The following is an 18,200-nucleotide window of genomic DNA, read 5'->3' as shown; positions in this document are numbered from 1 at the left end:
ATCTTGAAAAAATGTTCTTTCTTATAAAAGAAATCACTACCTTTGCATCATTTGATCTGGTGGGAATTGCTTCTACCCATTTAGACACATAATCCACTGCAACTAGAATGTATTCGTGTGAAAATGATGGGGGAAATGGTCCCATGAAATCAATCCCCCATACATCAAATAGTTCCACTTCTAGGATGTTAGTTAATGGCAGCTCATGTCTTCTTGAGATATTTCCAGTTCTTTGACATTTATCACAGTTTTCCACATACTTCTTAGCATCTTTGAAAAGTGTAGGCCAAAAGAAGCCTGCTTGCAAAAGTTTTGCAGCAGTCCTTGAACTTGCATGGTGGCCTCCATATTCTGAATTGTGACAATGCCATAGTATCTCAGCTTACTCACTTTGTGGAATGCACCTTCTAAGTAACCCATCTACTCCAATTTTGAACAGGTATGGGTCTTCCCACACATAGAATTTGCTGTCATGTAAGAACTTCTTTTGCTGCCAAGTAAACCTCTTTGGAATGAATTGAGTGGCTTTAAAATTTGCAATGTCAGCAAACCAAGGCATGTTTTCCACTGCAAACATCTTTTCATCTGGAAATTCTTCATTTATTTCTAATGATTCGGTGATTGAACTCTCCAAAGGTAATCTGGATAGGTGGTCAGCAACACTATTTTCTTTCCCTTTCTTGTCTTTGATCTCTAGCTCAAATTCTTGGAGGAGTAGAATCCATCTTAATAATCTTGGGTTTGCATCCTGTTTTGTCAAAAGATATTTAAGAGTAGCATGATCAGTGTATACAATCACTTTCGAACCCATTAAATATGATCTGAACTTATCAAAAGCATATACAACAGCTAAAAGTTCTTTTTCTGTTGTTGTGTAATTCACTTGTGCATGATTTAATACTTTGCTTGAATAATAGATAGCATGTAATTTCCTATCTTTTCTCTGTCCTAACACAGCACCCACTGCACTATCACTTGCATCACACATGAGTTCAAAAGGTAATTTCTAATCTGGTTTTGCAAGGATAGGTGCAGAAATCAGTTTCTCTTTTAAAATAGAAAATGCATGCAAACAATTATCATCAAATATGAAATCTGCATCCTTTATAAGTAAATTACTCAAGGGTTTAGCAATCTTGGAAAAATCTTGCATGTTAGGAATAACATAGTCCCCTAATGTTCTAATTCTGTTTTGCTCTGCCATTTCTATTGCTGGATTTGGTTGTCTCAAAGGTGTAGGTGTTCTTTTCACTCTAGGATTACTCTGAAATTCTGGAGAATGGACAACTTCTAATTCACTATCACTCCCTATGACTTTTTCTGCTCTAGACTCTTTTCTCAATCTTCTCAAAGTTATGTCTATGTAAGGATCAAAGACCAGAATTATTTTATTCTTGTTTTTACCACGCATATACAAATCAGATTAAAACAAAATTAGACTACAATCAATATTCAGAAATGCACAACAGAAATCATGCAAAATCTATCAGTAAAAGCATATAGAAACTTAAATCTAGCAGTTGCAGAATTGTAAAATCATGTAAAAATATGCAGAATGGCATTTACAAATATGAAGAACAATGAAAACTGAAATTATGCAGATAAAAAGGATGTAAAAACTCTATGCAGCAGACAACAACATTATGCAGAATACTACACAAGGTGCAGTAAAATTATGCAGAAAGCAATTTGAAAGCAAAGCAACAAAATAAATGCTCAATCTAGTTACTTTTCTACTACTAATGATATTGAAATGTAAAATTTGCTGGCAACGGCCCCAAAAACTTGTTGTTCATAATCTAACACTAGTAAGTGCACTAGGATTGCAGAAAGTAATGAGTAAATTTAAGATCCAAATATCGTCTCTACAGGGAATTTAGGTTTCAAGTACCACTTCATAGAATTATAACCATTTGAGCTTTTTCAAAATTGGAAGGAGAGTAGTAACAAGTAATAATAACAAACCAGAACAATTAGGAGTAAAAGAAACTTGCAGAAATAGAACAATGAACAAACAGTTATGTGATAACAGAGGGAGAAACCATAGTTAGGGAATTGCTTTATCAAAACTCCAATGTTTAATCAATAAAGTTCTGAATTAACAAGCAGTTGGAAAGAATGACAATCAGTTTCACATTATATTATTCAGAGGTTAATTCCTTAACTCAGTGAACCTAACACTCAATTAAACCATTCTAATTCCTTAGATCTGATTCAATTCAATATTGCTTTAAGTGTAAGAAACTAGAAGATTGCAAGATTAAAGCCTCTTATCCCTAAGAAAACTATAATCTTGGTGATTGGTTCAGATCTGAAGAACAAATTCAATTTCTATTGACAAGAGTTCCTCTAAATTTAGTTAATCAAATTTCCATTCAATTTCCACGTGAAGTGCAGAATCAATCACTCAATCTATTCCAAAGCTTGAAATTTAGATCCAAATCAATTCAACATGTTCGTTTCAGATCTACAATCCCTAACTATGAAGAAATTACACAGCCATGACAACAGAGAAAGAAAAAGAAAGAGAAGAAGAGAAGAAGAGAAGAAGAAACTTAGAAACGCCATGGAAGCTTGCTCCACTCCAATTCCTCTTCGTGAAGCTCCAAGATTCGAATCCCCACTCCTCTCTCTCACTTCCTCTAACGAGAATCTAACTAAAAACTGAAAATAAAAACTGAACTCTCCAGAAAATCTGCACGTTTCTGTTATTTATAGAATTTTCCAGATTTGCGCGTTATCACTTTTATGAGAAATAGTAGCCACACAGAAGGTTTATGGTTGCGCGTTAACACTTTTATGAGAAAAAGTGACCACGCGCAACTTTCTTGATATTGAAGGCTCTCTGTAACTATCACTCTTGTTGATAAAAGTGACTACGCAGAGCTCAAGTGGTTGCGCGTGATCACTCTTATGAATAAAAGTGATTACGCGCAAGTCGCCAGGTTGAAGGCTCTCTGGAACGTTCACTTTCGCTGATAATAGTGATCACGCAGAGCTTTTCATGATATTTGCCTCTCTGGAACGCTCACTTTTACTGAGAAAAGTGATAACGCCCAACATGTTGAGTTTGAGACTTCACAGGATCTCTCACTTTTCCTAGCAGAAGTGATAACGCCCAAGCTTTCTTCTTCTTTGAACTCTAGAGTGATCACTTTTACTGACAATAGTGATCACGCCCAGTCTGCACTTTCTTGGTCTTGTGTTTTTGGAGTCCAGACTTGCCTCTTTCTTCTTCCTTGTCTTCAAGCCTCCATTTCCATGATCCTTGCTCTATTTATTCCTTCAAAAACAAGATTAAAAACTTAATTTCTAAGCAAAATTTCTGCAATTGCTAAAATAACTACATATGTAAACAAACTTCAATTCCTTCTCTTTTTTCTGAGTTTTTCTACTTTCTTCATATATTTTTCTTATTAATTGTGTTAGAATTATGCTAAAATATCAGTAAAAATATGGATTCATCAAAAAGGGTGTTAAAAACTAACATCCTAAAGATTATGGAGATATTCTTAAAATAATTTTCCATGCACGCAGAAGATACAGAATAATGATTTTACAAAGATGTGTTTCTGTTGTTATGGGTTGTTTTGGCAGGTTTGAGATATTTAGTTCATGCATGTCATTGAAAGATCAAATGGACTTCAAATTGTGCATAAGATGGCTTGATGGAAAGGCTATCTCATAAGGAATACAAATATGTTAATTCATGTCAATAAAATCAGATGCAAGGTGATTCGAAAAAAATTTTGTTGCTGTTAGCAGAGAAAACGCAATTCTAAGACAACTTCATTAAAAATTGCATATCTCATTGATTTGTGATCCAAATCAAGTCCAACCAATTGTGTTTGAAAGCTAAGATATTGAGGTTTCTAAAAATGTGCTCATTCAAATTTTGGAAATGCAGATTGATCGCAACATTCATATTAATGTAGAGCCTGTTTGTTGATTTTTGAAATGAGACCTCCACTTGTCTCGACTTTTTGACTTAGTTAATGAGATGCAAAAGGGACTTAAGATAGCTTTTTGGAAAGTGATGAATACAGATTTTACTAGGTTTTTATGTAGTTTTCTAGGTTGTTTTTAATAGAAAATGTAATTTGAAAAGTGAAAACTGCACAAAAATATATAAATGTTCAATAAAGTAAATTGTTGTCTTTAGTAATTCAAATTGTGTGAATTTAATATAATTTTGATGTAATTTTGTTAGTTTTGCAGGAAACTTTGAGTTAAGATCATAAGGTTTGAGGATCAAGAGAGAAAGTAGAAGAAAGTAGCAAAAATTGGAATTGAGGAACAAGGTCTGGTGAAGCAAGAGTTAGGCGTTATCACTTTTCTTCACAAAAGTGATTGTTCCAGAAGCTTAATATTGAAGAAAGACCTGCACGTTATCACTTTTGTTTAGAAAAGTGATCGTTCCAGAGAAGCTTCCATCAAAGCAAGATGCGCGTTATCACTTTTGTTCACAAAAGTGATTGTTCCAGCTGTGCATGACCACTTTTTCTTATAAAAGTGATCGTTTCAGAGCCTAACATTAAAGGTCGAGCTGCGCGTTATCACTTCTTCTTACATTGAAGGTTGGACTTAGTTTTCTGCATAATTTTTGCACTATGTTTACTGCATAAATTTTTGTATTCTTTTGCATTTTCTCCATAATTTCATTTTTCATTCTTTTGCATAATTGTAATTTTCATTCTGCATAATTTTCTATGTTTTTTGCATGTTCTATTTGTAGTTTTCTGTATCATTTTCTATAGAATTCTGCATGATTTTGTTTTACATTTTTCTGCATAACTGTTTAATTTTTCTGCATAATGCATTGTTATTTTTGCATTTAGTTGTACTTTTCTGCAATGTTCTGCAATAATTTTCTGCATAATTCATTTTTACTTCTCTATAATTTTCTAACTTCATTTATATTTTGTTTACTTTCTTTTTGCATACAAGGTAAAACCAAAAATAAAGCTGCTTTATTGTTTGATCTAGATGCAGATAAGGCTCTTAAGCAATTAAAGAGTGAAGCAAAGGCAAGGAAGTTGCAAAAGGAAGTTGCAAAAGAAAGTGCAGAAAATAACATCCACTTTTGAAAAACCAAGCATGAACCAAACAAAAAAGAACAATATGGTATGAATGTTGTCACAAGAACCATGGTAGATGCAGCATTTGGAGGTTCATTGGATACTAAAACTATAGAGGAAGCTCAGTAACTAATTGACATGATGGTAACCAGCATGTATTAGAATTTCAGTGAGCGGCATGTTGCAAGTAAGGGAGAATTTGAAGCAAAGACACTTGAGATTTTGATCAACCAAAATCAAAGGAAAAATCAATTACTTTTTGAACAACTTGCAGTCTTGACTCAACAAATCAATACTTTTCAAGCTAGAGCTGCAAAAATAAGCTACTTGATATGTGATTTTTGTGAAAGAAATCATATGAATGGAGCATGTGATGCATTTACACCAAAACCTCAAGAATATATTAATTACTTAGGTGATTTTCAGAGGTCTCAACCTCCGTTCCAATTTATAGAAGTTACACAGTCCAACTTCAAAAATTAAGAGGAATCTATGAAGAAGTTAGAGACCCAAATAGAACAAATTTCACAACAGTTGGCACATAGGGATGAGGATAGATTCTCTAGAAATACTATTGTGAATCCAAGGGAACAATGCCATACTGTCATATTAAGAAGTGGAGCAGAGATTTCTAATCTAAAAGATGAGGAGAAGAAGATAGCTACAAAGAATGCTGAAGAAGAAGTTCAAGACAACTTGAAAAGAGGGAAATTGACTCTTTTAAGTAAAGAAAATTTAGAGGAAAACAACTGCACTAAACTAGAAGGAAAAACCAACAAGAAAGAAGAAGAGAATGATCATTCTATTATAAAAGAAGTCTTGGCTGCAGTGGCATATCAAGCTGATAAAGAGGAGGGAAAGAAGCTTAATGAATATATCAAACTGCTGGAAGTCCCTCCACTTTTATTTCTCTCAAGTCCTGAATTAAATGAAGATCTACAAGTTGGTGAGAAAAAGGGGAAACATTTAAAGATAGAGCAAGAGCCGTTATCATCAAAATCATCTCTTAGAACCAAAGATCAATAGGCATCAACTAGTGACGTTAAAAGAGCGCTTTGTGAGAGGCAACTCACACTTTTTTCCCTTTCATTTCTTTTCAATTTTTGGTTTTTAGTTTTATTTTTCTACATGATTGATGGATCCATATTTTTACTAATATTTTACATAATTCTAACTCATTTGATAAGGAAAATATATGAAGAAAGCAGAAAAACTTAGAAAAAGAGAATGATTTGAAGTTTTCTTTCAATTTGTAGTTATTTTAGCAATTGTGGAATTTTTCCTTAGAAATTAAGTTTTTAATCTTGTTTTTGAAGGAATAATTCGAACAAGGTTCATGGAAATGGAGGCTTGATGAAAAGGAAGAGGAAAGTAGCAAGTCTGGACTCTAAAACACAAGAACAAGGAAATGCAGGCTGGGCGTGATCACTATTGTCAGTGAAAGTGATCACTCCAGAGCTCAAAGAAGACGCCCGTGAAGTAAATCATCACACCTACAGTCCAACCGATTGGGAGAGAATCAATAGATTCCTTTTCGGGAGCGATTCATCCTTCCCGAACGCAGCATACAACTATCCTGGGCGTTACCACTTTTGCCAAGAAAAGTGAGAGTTCCAGAGAAGCCTCAGACTCAGCATGCTCTGCGTTATCACTATTATCATTAAAAGTAAGCGTTCCAGAGAGGCAAAATATCAGGAAAGCTCCGCGTAACCACTATTGTCATCGAAAGTGATCGTTCCAGAGAGCATTCAACTTGGCGAGTTGTGCATAGTCACTTTTATTCATAAGAGTGATCCCGCGCAACCACTTGAGCTCTGCGGTGACACTTTTATCAGGAAGAGTGATAGTTCCAGAGAGCTCTTAATTTAGCAAAGTTGTGCGTGGCCACTTTTTCTCATAAAAGTGTTAACGCGCAACCAATCAACCTTCTGCGTAGCTACTATTTTTGGAGAAAGTGATAACGCTCAAATCTGGAGATTTCTATAAATACCAAAAACACTCAAATTTTTGGGGATTCAGTTTATTTTCAGTTTTGTTAGTTAGATTGTCGTTGAGAGAGAGTGAGAGAGAAGATTGGGGTCAAGTCTTGAAGCTTCCAAAAAAGAGGAATCAGATTGGAGCTTGCGGCCATGGCTTCTTGGAGTTCTTCTTCTTTCTCTTTCTCTTCTCCTATGTCTGAGTAGTTTCTTTGTAGTTAGGAGTTTATGGAACTCGAATTGATGTATTGATTTGATTTTTGCTTCTGAAATTTGAGTATTTGGATTAATTGAGTTGTTAATTCTGCACTTTACCTAATCGTTGAATGGGAATTCATTTGATTAACCTTAGAGGAACATTTGTCAGCGAGAATTGGATTTGATTCCCTGATCTGAATTAACAACCAGAATTAGGGGTTTCTTAGGGATAAGTACACTTAATTTTGCAATCCTAATGTTCTAAGTCTTAATGCAACATAAAATTGAGCTTCACCTAAGGGATTACGGGGTTTAGTTGCTTTTTAGGGTCAATGAGTTAAGGGATTAACCTTTGGCTATTAATATGCGAAACTGATTGTCAATTAACCAAGTTCTTGAATATTCAGAGGCATAATTGAATTAATATTGACATTCTTGTGAAGTAAATTCCCAACTATTCTTTATTCCTATCTCAATCCATCACAACTTTATTACTCTATTTTTACTGCAAGTTAATTCTTTGTATTGGTCTGGTTGATTGCTATTATATGTTACAAATCTCACTCAAAATTTGTATGGCTCAAATGGTTGTAATTCTGTGAATTGATACTTGAAATCTAAATTCCCTGTGGAGACGATATCCTGTTCTTAAAAATCACTCATTACTTGCTGCAATCCTAGTGCACTTGCTAGTGTTAGATTGTAAACAACAAGTTTTTGGCGCCGTTGCCGGGGAATTCTGAATTTCAATATCATTAGTAGCAGAAAAATAACTAGATTGAGCGTATTATTCCTTTACATTTCTGCAATATTAGTCTATAGTTTGAAATTTCTGTCTGCAATTATTTGAATAGTTAACTCTGCATTTGTGAATTTCTGAGTTTTGATAGAATTGACACTGTTAGCAGTAATCAGTTTGCATATATACTGTGATTCAATTCAATTTTCTATTTTTCTCCCTACTAGTTTTATAGTGTTAGATTTAGTAATTTTTGTTTCGTTAAAATTGCTGCAGTGTTAGATCACATTTAGAATTTTATGTTTGCAGTTAGTGTAATAAGCTAATTCTGTATTAGTGTAGTTCTGATTTCTGATCAACTTGATACTTTTAGAAGTAGACAGAGCTAAGTGCTGGCTTCAAGCTCAGCCACAGGGCAGCATTTCTACATTGGCAGATTTGGTGAACAAATTTCTGATTAAGTATTTTCCTCCTTCAAAAGCTGCAAAAATCAGAGGGGAGATTACATCCTTTGTTCAGCAAGATGGAGAGCCTTTGTATGAGGCATGGAAAAGATACAAGGAGTTATTAAGGAAGTGTCCTCATCACTGCATGCCTGAAGAGATGCAGGTTGAAACATTCTATAATGGAATGACTGCTGCAACCAAAACTATGATTGACGCAGTAGCTGGAGGATCACTGAGTTCAGAAACATTGGAGGAAGCTCAGCAGATTATTGAAATGATGGCATCTTCCATGTACCAATATGTGAATGAAAGGCAAGCTGTAAGGACAGGAGGATATGATGTAAAATCCATAGAAGCCATGTTTGCTCAAAATCAACTTTAGAATCAACAATTTTCTGAACAGCTTGCTGCTTTGAATCAGCAAATAAGTAACATGCAGACTGGTGTGGTCCAAAATTCACAACTGAGTTGTGATTTCTGTGGTGGCAACCATGTGAATGGAGGTTGTGATCCCATAGTTATAGAACATTCTGATCAAGTCAACTATATGGGTAATTATCAAAGGCCACAACAACCATATCCACCTGGTTTCCAACCAAATAACAATAGAGGACAACAGTTCTCCAAGTGGAATCCACAGAATTCAAATGCAAGAGGAAATACAGCTATTGCACCTTTCCAAAGTGCAGCTCCTCAAGTCTAGCAACAGTATTTTCAAGGAAGTTCTTCTGCACAATTTCAGAAAAACCAAGGGTATTCAAATTCAAGACCCTTGAGTGAGAAAGTGAATGGAATTGAAGAAACACTATTGCAGTTCATGAAGATGACAGAAATGAATTTTAAAAATCAAGAAAGTTCTATGAAGAAGTTAGAAACACAAATTAGGCAGTTGGCTGAGCAACTGGCCAATAGAGATGAAGGAAGGTTTCCTAGCAGCACAATAGTGAACCCAAAGGAGAAATGCCAAGCCATAACCACTCAAAGTGGAGCAGTGGTTTCCAGCCCAAGAAAGAAAAATGAAGTCACCAATTCGAAGGATGAAAGTGAGCTGAAACAAGAAGATTTTGAAAGTGGGAAATATACTATGCTTAAGAGGGGAGAAGAAGAAGAAAATTGCAGTAGCAAGCAAGAAAAGAGGGGAAAGAAGCAGAGATTTGAGCAGGCCTATTAATGAAGAGCAGTATAAGAGATTACCTTTTCCAAAAAGAGTACAAGATCCTAGACAAGAAAAACAGTTTGAAAGGTTCATTGATGTGTTCAAAAAACTCCAAATTAATATACCATTTGCAGAGGCATTAGAACAAATGCCTTCATATGCAAAGTTTATGAAAGAGCTCTTGTCTAAAAAGAGGAAGCTGGACATGGAAAAATTGGTACCACTCACTGAAGAATGCAGTGCCATTTTGCAGAGAAAACTGCCTCAAAAGTTGAAAGATCTAGGGTCATTCAGCATACCCTGCTCCATTGGAAATTGCACAGTTGGAAAAGCTTTGTGTGACTTGGGAGCTAGCATAAATTTGATGCCTTTAGCCATTATGAAGAAGCTGGGAATTGAGGAGGTGAAACCAACTGGGATTACATTACAATTGGTTGACAGATCATATGCATATCCTTATGGAGTAGTGGAAGATCTTTTAATCAAAGTGGACAAATTTATATTTCCTGCAGACTTTGTTATACTAGATATGGAGGTAGATGCTGATATCCCTCTCATTTTAGGAAGGCCATTCTTAGCAACAGGGAGAGCCTTGATAGATGTGCAGAAAGGTGAATTGATGCTGAGAGTACAAGAGGAGAAAGTCATTTTTAATGTATTTGAGGCCATAAAACACCCAAGTGATGATATGAGCTGCATGAAGATTGATGTAATAGATGCTGTAATACCACTTTCTTTTGAAAAAAATGATGAAAGTACAGTTTTGGAAAGCACGTTAGCTGCAGCGAAATGCAATTTTCATGAAGAACAAGATGAGAAAGTGAAAGACTGCATTCTCCAATTAGACTCTCTTCCCTGTATGAACAATGAAATAAATCAACTCAAAGAAGAACTACATCAAGAAGAAGAAAAAAAAGAAGAATCTAAAGTGGAGCTTAAGCAATTACCCTCTCATTTGAGATATGTGTTTCTTGAAGAAGGCCACAATAAACCTGTAACAATAAATAGCAATCTGCAGAAAGACCAAGAAGAAAAGCTCTTGAGAGTATTAAGAAAGCACAAATCTGCACTAGGCTGGCAGATTTCAGATTTGAAAGGTATAGATCCATCTTTTTGCATGCACAAAATTTTATTTGAGGAGAATTGCAAGCCTGTTATCCAACCTCAAAAAAGACTCAACCCAACTATGAAAGAGGTAGTGAGGCAATAAGTGATTAAACTACTTGATGCAGGAGTTATTTATCCAATTTCTGATAGTTCATGGGTAAGTCCGGTTCATGTGGTGCCTAAGAAAGGAGGTATAACTGTTGTTCCAAATGAAAAAAATGAATTAATACCTACTAGGACAGTAACCGGATGGTGAACGTGAATAGATTATAGGAAGTTGAATGATGCATCAAGGAAAGATCATTTTCCTCTTCCATTTGCTGACCAAATGCTGGAGAGATTGGCTGGATTTGACTACTATTGTTTCCTAGATGGATATTCTGGTTATAACCAGATTGCAGTTGACCCAAGGACCAAGAAAAGACAACATTCACTTGTCCTTTTGGAGTTTTTGCATATAGAAGGATGTCATTTGGGCTGTGCAAAGCTCCAACCACTTTTCAAAGGTGTATGCTGTCCATTTTTTCTGATATGATTGAAATAATTATAGAGGTTTTCATGGATGATTTTTCTGTATTTGGTAATTCCTTTGATCAATGTCTAGCTAATTTATCTCTTGTTTTGCAGCGTTGCCAAGACTCAAACCTTGTGCTAAATTGGGAAAAATGCATTTTATGGTACAAGAAGGGATAGTCTTAGGACATAAGATTTCAGCAAGGGGAATGGAAGTGGATCCTGCAAAAGTTGAAGTAATAGAGAAGCTGCCTCCACCTGTAAATGTAAGAGGTATAAGAAGCTTTTTGGGACATGCTGGATTCTATCGCAGGTTCATTAAAGACTTCTCTAAAATTACAAAGCCATTGAGTGAGTTGCTGAGTAAGGATGTAGAATTCAATTTTAATGATAAGTGTTTAACAACTTTTAATACTTTGAAAGAGAAATTAATTTCTGCACCTGTACTTGTTAAACCAGATTGGGAATTACCTTTTAAGCTGATGTGTGATGCTAGTGATGTAGCTATAGGAGCAGTTTTAGGCCAAAGAAAAGACAATAAACTGCATGTTATTCATTATGCTAGTAGAGTTCTTAACCCTGCACAAATCAATTATACTACTAGTGAAAAAGAACTCTTAGCAATAGTTTTTGCATTTGATAAGTTTCGGTCTTACTTAATAGGGTCAAAGGTTATAGTTTACACTAACCATGCTGCTCTTAAGTACCTTTTGTCAAAATAGGATTCAAAGCCCAGGTTATTAAGATGGATTCTGCTTCTTGAAAAATTTGAGCTAGAAATAAAAGACAAGAAAGGAAAGAGAATGGTGTTGCTGACCACTTGTCAAGATTACCACTTGAAGCCATACCATTTAAAGTGGAACAAATCAAAGAAGAATTTCCAGATGAGAGTCTATTCAAGACTGAATCATAGCCCTAGTTTGCTGATATGGCCAACTTCAAAGCTACACATCATGTTCCAAATTGGATGAGTTGGCAGCAGAGAAAGAAATTCTTCTATGACAGCAAATATTATGTTTGGGAAGATCCACTGCTGTTCAAAATTGGAATAGATGGGCTGTTGAGAAGGTGTATACCAGAGGAAGAGCAGGAAGATGTTTTGTGGCACTGTCATAGTTCAGAATATGGAGGACACCATGGTAATTGAAGGACAGTAGCCAAGGTCCTGCAATCTGGTCTTTTCTAGCCAACTTTGTTCAAGGATGCCAAGAAATATGTGGAAAAATGTTATAGATGTTAGAGAGTAGGAAATATTTCTAGGAAACATGAGATGCCACTGCAAAACATACTTGAGGTAAAGTTATTTGATATGTGGGGGATAGACTTCATGGGTCCTTTCCCTACTTCATTCTCGAATGAGTACATGCTTGTAGTAGTGGACTATGTGTCTAAATGGGTGGAAGCAATTCCTACCAGAACCAATGATGCCAAGACTATTATTTCATTCATCAAAAAGAACATTTTCTCAAGATTTGGAGTGCCCAGAATTCTGATAAGTGATGGAGGAAGTCATTTCTGCAACAAATATCTAGAATCAGTCCTAGAGAAGTATGGAGTAAAGCATAAAATAGCTACACCCTACCACCCTCAAACAAGTGGTCAAGTGGAGGTTTCCAACAGAGAAATAAAACAGATTTTGGAGAAAGTGGTTAGTAGTTCAAGAAAGGACCGGTCTAAGAAAGTGGATGATGCTTTGTGGGCATACAGGCAGCCTTCAAGACACCAATTGGCATGTCTCCTTATCAGTTAGTGTATGGAAAAGCTTGCCATTTTTCAGTGGAGCTAGAACATAAAGCTTTTTGGGCTGTAAAATGGTTGAATTTTGATCAAGTTAGTGCAGGAGACAAAAGACTGTTACAACTGCATGAATTAGATGAGTTCAGACTCAATGCATATGAAAATGCCAAATTATACAAGGAAAAGACCAAAAAACTGCATGATAGATTCATCCTAAAAAGGGATATCAAACCTGGGCAATCTGTGTTACTTTTTAATTCAAGGTTGAGATTGTTTCCAGGGAATTTAAATCCAAGTGGTCTGAACCTTTTGTGGTGAAAGAGGTATTTCCATATGGTGCTGTACTAATAGCAGATCCAAAGGATGGGAGAGAATTCAAGGTGAATGGACACAGACTGAAAATTTACCTTAGAGGTCAAATTGAGAAAGCACAAGTGTGTTTGAAATTGGTTCCTCTTGAGTGAGGAGCAACTACTGTCAAGCTAGTGACATTAAAGAAACACTTTGTGAGAGGCAACTCACATTTCTAACCCATTTTAAGCTTTCTATAGTATTTTAGAATTCTGCATATACATGTTTTGTAATTTTCTGCTTTTTTTGCAATTTGATTCTGCTGCATATTTCTTCTGAGGTGAATTTGGTACTTAAATTGAGATTTAATGCTTAGAGTGTGTTTTGAAAGGATTAGAGTGTGAGAAGTGAGTTAATTGAGAGTTTAGAAACAATTGACTAATGAAAGGAGTTACTTTGTTGCAGGAAAGGAGCTGCGCAGAGAGGAAATTTTGAGGATCTCTACTGGAACAATCACTTTTACTGATAAAAGTGATCACGCAGAGACAGATGAGAAAACTAGCTCTCTGGATTGTTCCCTTTTATTGACAAAAGTGACTACGCACAGGTAAATAAACATCCAATAATTCTGCATTAATCCTTTTATTGAAAATAGTTGTCACTTTACTGCACGTTATCACTTTGCCCAGCAATAGTGATAACGCGCACTCACCCTGAAAAAAATCAACTCTCTGGAACGCTCACTCTGATTAAAAATAGTGATGACGCTGGGACCATTTAATGATGCAATGTTCACTTTTTATTTTAAAAGCAGTCACGTGCCTAGCGTAACTATATATACTATTTATCCTGAGCACGCACACACACATTCACCCTTGAAATCTAACTTCTCTCTGAACATCCTTTGTATTTTAAATCCCTCTATGTGTCGACAAACAACAAGAAGTTTTCTTTCACTCATTTCTGCATCATTCCCACCAGGTACGTAACTCTATTCTTTCTGAAATAATGGATTAGGGTTTTTCTATGTAATGTTTTGGGAAAAACGTAAGAGGGGGGTCATGAGCCACTGTTCTGATGATTTTTGATTTAATGATAGAATAAACAAATTGCTGAATAAGTTTTTATTATCATTCATGATATTTTTAAGGAAGTCGAACCTGCATGACACACTAATTGAACCAACTTTCTGCAGAACCCCAATATGTCTAAACAGACTTTTATGAAAGTGTTAGCTTGAAAAGAGATGAGTATGGTTATATGCAATTATTTGTGATTCTGAAACTAGTTCTGGATGAATGTGATACAATAACTCGTTGCTGATAATGAGTAGTTGCATAAATATGTTGAAAATTTGTTGAAATCTGAACTTAGCTCTCTGCATTACCATATTTTTTTGAGGAAATATGCACACTAAACTTACAAAATTAGGGAAATCAGTTTAAAATTCTTTGAATATGGTTGTTCAAATCTGTGCATTTGTGCTTTTCTATTTGCAGACTGATATGCCATTAATTGCTAAAATAGTTTTCTGCTAAAATTATAGAGTTGTCGAAAGGTTGATTGATAACTTGAAATGCTTCTTCTGCGTTAACATGAAATGCTCTGAAAATGTGCACTTTGAACTTATAGATAGGGATTTAACATGATTTGACCGTAAATGCTTAAGCTTGTGCAGTTGTTTGTTTATATGTGTATGCTACATTATCTGAACAGCAACCTGCATGAGTGAAGTGTTAGAAAAGTGAATTTCTGTAAGTTATTTGATTGAATTTTCTACAGCATAGAAATATCATATGTGTTAAAATTTTAAATTTTCTTTTTGTAGAAACTGAAAAATGATCAGAACATCTCTAAATACACCCGTTGGACCTTCTAAGAAGAAGCAAGTTGGTTCTTCCACCACTCCAAGAAGAAGATCCAATAGAAATCTTCAAGCTAGATCAGCTAGAAATAATCCAGCAGCAAAGAGGGACAGAACTGATAGTGTCTCACCACTCCTCACCATTGAAATTTCTGACCCACCTCAGCCAAGAACAGCTGCACCTTCAACCGCCCCACCACCTCAGCCAAGAACAGTTGCACCTTCAAGCTCCTCAACTATTGCAACACATGATCCAAGGTTCAGGAGCATTGCCCATGAAAACTTCTTCAAGGCAAATATTCTGAGGAGGAAAATTGTCCCAGACAGAGCTTTTGAGATAGCTGGGGACAATTACCCAGAATATAAAGAAGAAATTCAGAAGAGGGATTGGGAATCCTTTTGTTCTTTGGCTGGAATGGGTTGGAGGGAAATAACCCAGGAGTTTTACATCAATGCTGTGAGGTTTAAAGGAGATAAATTTCCTAAGTTCAACACAATGGTGAAGGGGATGAGAGTCGACTTCACTCCTGCAAACATTAACAGAGTGTTGAACATCAATTTTGCACAGCAGGCTGGACAGTTGGAACTCAATGTTTTTAAGAATAGTCCTGACAAGGACTATGTGGAAATTCTACAAAGGATTGGGCGGCCTGGAACAACTTGGAAGCTGAACCAATCCAAGAAACCAAATTGCATTGTCACCAAATAGCTACTGCCATTTGCCAAAGTGTGGAGCACTTTTATTCTGAACTCATTTATGCCAGTCAAACATAGTTCGACATTGGCTATGAAAAGGGAAGAACTTCTTTTTGCAATAGTGAATGATTTGTATATTGATGTGGGAAAGGTCATTATTGAATGTATTTTGAATATTCTGAAAACCAATAGAGATTCACTTGCCTTTCCTTCATTAATAACATTACTTTGTGAGGATGCAGGAGTTGAAGTTGGAGAGTACCAAGAAAGAATTCGGTCTGCACCTCCCATTTCTGTCTCTGTGGTGAAAGACATATATGCTACCACTTCCTACACTGCAGCAGACCCAATCCCTTCTCAATTCAGAAAGGAAAAACTAATAATGATGAAGGATTCCTTGAAGCTAATGGCTGAGAGACAGAACCAATTAGCAGAGAGGCAGACTGAGCTACACAGCAGTCTCAAGTCTGGGATTATGTTGCTGGAATGTGTTATGCTAAATATTGGTCAGAAATTGAGAATGACCAAAGGTGAATTGTATCACACTGAAGATTTAGCAGAGAATGCTCAGTGCCTTCATTCCTCAGTCTTCAAAGATCTGCCAATCTACAATACCCATTTTCCACAGCTAGCTGATGAGGTAATAAAGGAGGAAGAAGAAGAATCTGAAGAAGAGGAGGAAGACACCTCTGAGGAGGAAGATGGAGCAGATGAATAGTTTAGGAATTTGTTTTCTGTCATTAGGAATTTTGTAAATTTCTGTAGTTAAGTTTCAAACTTTTTGGGTTGTAATTACAAATTGGTACAATTTGGTTTAATTTTCACATATCTATTTTGTATTTATGTTAGCTTTCCATATAATTGCCTTTTTACTTGCCAATTGATCAAAATTTTTGGTGTTTTGTGCAGAAATGTCACACTCACACATCTCTCACACACATTGGATGATGACACATGCACAAGCTGCCATGAAAGGGGGTTATTCTTTACCTCTTGATTCATGTGTTAGCTACACAATACACTGAAATTTTACTGATAGTAGAATACATATTGAACTGTCTTCTGTGAAACAATTGCTTTTCAATTGATAATTCTGTGAATTCTGTTTGATTTTGTTCTTTTTAAGTTGTTTTTCCCATTCTCAAAATGAGATCACACTTGTATTGTCAAAATGAAGCAGTCTTGCCACTAGGTGCATATAATTCTGAAAAGTGAATTGTGAGTTCATTAACTAATATGTCACTTACAAATCCCTAGTGAGACTTGAGCTACATGCTTCTTTTTCATGTGTGATTAATCACATTTTGCTGCATTCTCTAGAACTTGCCTTGTTTCTTAATTGAATATGCATGTTTATAGTTTTCACACACATGATGGAGGCCATGTTGATATAACTAGTCAGCTTAAATGCTTTCCCTTATGCTTGAATGCCTTAGTTCACCCCTTTGAGCTTCATATCCTTTTCTTGAATTAACCACATTATAAGCTCTGCTAAAAAACCAATTTTTACCATTCAATTAATTAGAGGCATAATGAGTTTAATCAAGAATGAGCTTTAAAACTAAGTTTGGGGTGACATCCATATTGTAGTTGCTTGAGGACAAGCAAGTTTCTAAGTTTAGGGGTAGGGGAATAGCAAGCTATCTGAGTTTTAAGTTCAAAAAGCTAGAAAGAAATAGCACAGTGCTTCAAAAATGAAAATTATGCAAAAAAATTGTGGAAAGAGTGAAACATGAGCTCAAAAACATAATTTGAGTTGAAAAGAGCAAAATGGAGTTCAAAAAGAACATTTCGCAGCAAACTGTTGCAGAGAAAAAGAAAAAGAAATTCAATGAAAGCAAGAAAAGAAAAATGAAAATGAAAATTCTGCTGCACAAAATGCTTCTAATCTTTTGAAATTGCATTTGGTTCCTATTTTGTTCAATATCTACCTTAACCTAAGTTATAACCTGCAAAAAGTCCTCTGGATGTGTGAATAACTGTATTAAGCAGAGGAGATTGAGAATATAGGCAAGCATATGGTAGAGTGTAGTAAAATTGATGATTTAGAGTGAAAATAGTATCCAAACACTGATGAGTAATGAGGGAAACACTATCTAGTGAGAAGTGAATATGCTTTTTAATGTCTCTTACATGAACTTGGCTAATATATATGAACTTAGATAGCAATTTTTGCTCAAAATTTGTCAAATGCACTGTGATTGTCATGATGAGTACTTGGATGAACATCTTAATTGAAAAATGATGCAGAAAACACAAAATTGAAATTGAAAAATCTGAGATAAGCAGTTTGTAAGATGATTTTTGAAAAATTGAGGAATTAACCTTGCAGCTTGATTTGCTTGAGGACAAGCAAAAATTTAAGTTTGGGGTGGTGATGAATCAATATTTTTACTGAT

At 35.4% G+C, this 18,200-nt stretch overlaps 1 non-coding gene across 1 annotated transcript; it reads right to left on the bottom strand.

Annotated features, from left to right (window-relative positions):
- Positions 1–8,477: 8,477 nt before the first annotated feature.
- On the bottom strand, positions 8,478–8,584 carry LOC113860491. Its single transcript, XR_003503943.1, has one exon. It is a non-coding gene; the product is annotated as a small nucleolar RNA R71 (small nucleolar RNA).
- Positions 8,585–18,200: the final 9,616 nt, after the last annotated feature.

This window comes from Abrus precatorius, unplaced genomic scaffold, assembly GCF_003935025.1.
Source record: "Abrus precatorius isolate BTA unplaced genomic scaffold, Abrus_2018 Scaffold2, whole genome shotgun sequence".
NCBI classification, from domain to species: domain Eukaryota; kingdom Viridiplantae; phylum Streptophyta; class Magnoliopsida; order Fabales; family Fabaceae; genus Abrus; species Abrus precatorius.
This window is presented reverse-complemented; position numbering and strand designations above follow the sequence as displayed.